At 40.4% G+C, this 3,266-nt stretch overlaps 1 non-coding gene across 1 annotated transcript; it reads left to right on the top strand.

The window, feature by feature from the left end:
* The first annotated feature begins 1,601 nt into the window (after window positions 1–1,601).
* On the top strand, window positions 1,602–1,708 carry LOC125119048 (U6 spliceosomal RNA). Its single transcript, XR_007133004.1, has one exon. It is a non-coding gene; the product is annotated as a U6 spliceosomal RNA (small nuclear RNA).
* The last annotated feature ends 1,558 nt before the right edge of the window (window positions 1,709–3,266 follow it).

Raw genomic sequence — 3,266 nt, 5'->3', positions numbered from 1 at the left:
CCATAATTAAAAGATTTTGGAGTTCCCTTGTGGCCAGCAGACTAAGGATCCAGCATTGTCACTGCAGCAGCTCAGGTCGCTGCTGTGGCACAAGTTTGATCCCTGGCCTGGGAACTGTCTGTATGCCATGCGCACAACACAGAGAAAAAAAGATTTTTAAAAAATTATCTTGAAAGATAATATATTATACCAAATTAGACACTTACACCAAAGAGCAAATTCATTCAACCGGATTATTTAAAGTTACAAAGCCAGGCTCTTAGACTCGGAAAATGAACTCGTGTTGAGTGGGGCAATACAGCCAAGAAATTTCCCAAGTTCCGAGAGAATTGCCCCAGATCAGACCTAGGTGAGCTGCCACAGGGGTATTTCCACTTACCTAGCTCCTAGCTTGCAGATAAGGGGAACGCTCCCAAGAGGAGGAGAAAGAAAACATAGGAGGACCCCTTTCAATATAGCAAGTGCATAACAACATTCCTCTTCTGATATGTTTCTTGAGGCCAAAAGCCTCTTATCTCTTCTGTTTTCAGACATAATGTAGAAGTCATTGGGATGAAAAAGGGTAACCTCACACTTGATCAGTAAATCATCAGGATTTGTTTAAATGACCAACATTAAACATAAGGCAATGGAGACATCGCTGCTGCAGATGTCTAGAGATCAGAAACGTCTGCCCTGTATTCATTATGTTTCTTGCTTTGAGATTTGAAAAAGCCAGGGAAATGCTGATAAATGTGTGGCTTTTCCACAGTATATTGAAAGGTCTTCTCAGTTCCCATTTTTGGGTATTTACTTAGCAACCCTTACACTTCAAGTTCTCCATTTAAAAATAGGAAACAAATCTCTATCACATTATAGCCACTAGATAAAGACGAATAAATTGTGGAGTTCCCTGGTGGCTCAGTGTGTTAAAGGATCCAGCATTGTCACTATTGTAGCTCAGGTTGCTGCTGTGGCACAGGTCTGATTCCTGGCCCAGGTGCAGCCAAAAATTTTAAAACTAATAATCAAATTTAAAAATTTTTTAAGTTTTTAAGATGAATAAATCGTCAAGCATGGTTTTTGCATTCATATATAAACACTGCAGTAAGTAAACACGACTCACGCTACTTTCAGCAGTAGCCAACATCCTAAAAACACTGGATTCTAGTTTCTGCTGACCTGGGCTAAGATACCTCAGAGCTTCTGAACTTATATCCATTCTTTTCCTTAATTTCACTCTCGAGTACCCTGTCATTAGATATTTATGTGCTCCCAAACACGTGCTAAAAAAAAGTCTGTCTTGAACTCCTTCATCACCTTTGTCCTTAAAGCATAATTTAAACAACATAACTATTGCTCATGGATCTAGTAAACTTGACAAGCCTTAAAAATGTCACAGCAGGCTTCCTAACAAGACGAAACAGACGAACTGACAACCACCTTGATTACCCGTGGTAAATCTTCCTGTTAACCAGGACTAAAGTTTAAAGCCTCTGGGGTCTTTTGCTTCTAGTCTGATCTGATCCCAGAACCAGTCTGGTATCATAACATTATACCTATAAAAAGAACATGGAAACAGGCTAGAGGACTGCATCCTGGGCTACTCAAAAGTACTGGTGGTGCTCACTTCAGCAGCACACATACTAAAGCTGGAAAGATACAGAGAAGATTAGCATGGCCCCTGTACAAGGATGGCATGCAAATTCGTGAAGTATATCATAATTTTTTGAAAAGAATATTAAGAAAAAAGAATGTCTGGGAGTTCCTTGGTGGCTCAGCAGGTTAAGGATCCAGCATTGTCACTGCTATGGCTCTGGGCGCTGCTGTGGCCTGGGTTCGATCCCTTGCTGGAGAACTTACAGAACTGAATCACTTTGCTGTACAGCAGAAATTGGTACATCACTGTAAATCAACTATGCTTAGATTTTTTTTTAATTCAAAAAGTACTGCTGACGTTTTAGTTTTGCCACCAAGAACAGTTCACACCAGCTTGTAAGTGCCAACTTCCTCTAAATAGAACTAGCAGCTCATTCTCCTTCACGTACATCATCACTCTTAATTCCCTTTCTACTCAGTAGTTCATGAGCTGTCAAAAATCACATGAAAGATAATATGAGTGCAGTAGGAAGATGGAATGTACAAAAGACTGATGGCAATGCCAAGAAATCTGAAGGATAAAGGGGCAGTCAATGGCAACTCACAGTAAGCTTTCAAAGTAGACACTCAGAAAAACCAAAGTGTAGCCTGCAACTGGGACCCTGACTGGCAATATTGAGTTTAACCTAATTCCTCAAGCATGTACTGAGCATCTACTGTGGGTAGCACACCAGGTGGCGCTGTGAGCAGAGAAGTGGGTGGTACCCAAGTCTGTGCTGAATTGCAACTGTGAGCAAAGCTGTGTATTCACAACCTAAACCAGGGAGGGTAAGTGAATAAAAAATAATATTGTATGACAAACAAAAAGGCAGGCCACCTAAAAAAAGACTTGAAGGTTCTAGATAGGTTATCAAAACAAAAACAAATGTCCCCAATCTATAACTGGGAAAAGTTGAATATGGTCTATGTATTAATTAACAGTGAGAGTTCTCTTGTGGCTCAGTGGGTTAAGGATCCAGTGTTGTCATTGCAGCAGCTTAGGTGGGTTCAATCCCTGGCCCAGGAATCTCCATGTTCTGCAGGCCCAAATGGAATGAAAAAATAAATAAATAAAAATGGCAGTTTTATGATTGTTAAATTTCCTAGGGGAGTGGGAGTTGCTATATTGCGCTTATTTAGGAGAATGCCCTTGTTCTTAGGATGATATATTTAAGGGTAAAATGTCATACTGTCTGTAACAATCCCTCAAATAGTTCAATATAAAAATAATGTGTATGAGTGGGGGCGGGGCAGGGAGAGAAACATAAGAAGAAAAAGTTCCCAGTCTAATCCTGTATGTAAAATCTAAAACGTACTTTGCCCAGCTATGCTGCTAGCCAGTTGGAAGGAAGGGATTTTTACATTCTGTTTTATAAAACAGAAATAATGAGCTCACTTCCAAAGACATAAAGGGGAGACCATATAACTAAACTGAAAAAGAGAATCACTTCCCAGCAGCAGATGCCACAAAAGACATGCCCCAAAGGCCAATCTACTCATGAGAAGGAATTCTCTGGCCACGGAGTGGGAAGCAAAGACACCTGATCTTGATCATCTCAATGGGCTATGAATTTGGCCTCATCCATATCTTTCCTCATCCCTTTTAGTAACCAGACATCAAGACTGTAATCAGACAGAGGCTCAGCACA

This window comes from Phacochoerus africanus, chromosome X (genome assembly GCF_016906955.1).
Source record: "Phacochoerus africanus isolate WHEZ1 chromosome X, ROS_Pafr_v1, whole genome shotgun sequence".
In the NCBI taxonomy this organism is placed as follows: domain Eukaryota; kingdom Metazoa; phylum Chordata; class Mammalia; order Artiodactyla; family Suidae; genus Phacochoerus; species Phacochoerus africanus.
This window is presented reverse-complemented; position numbering and strand designations above follow the sequence as displayed.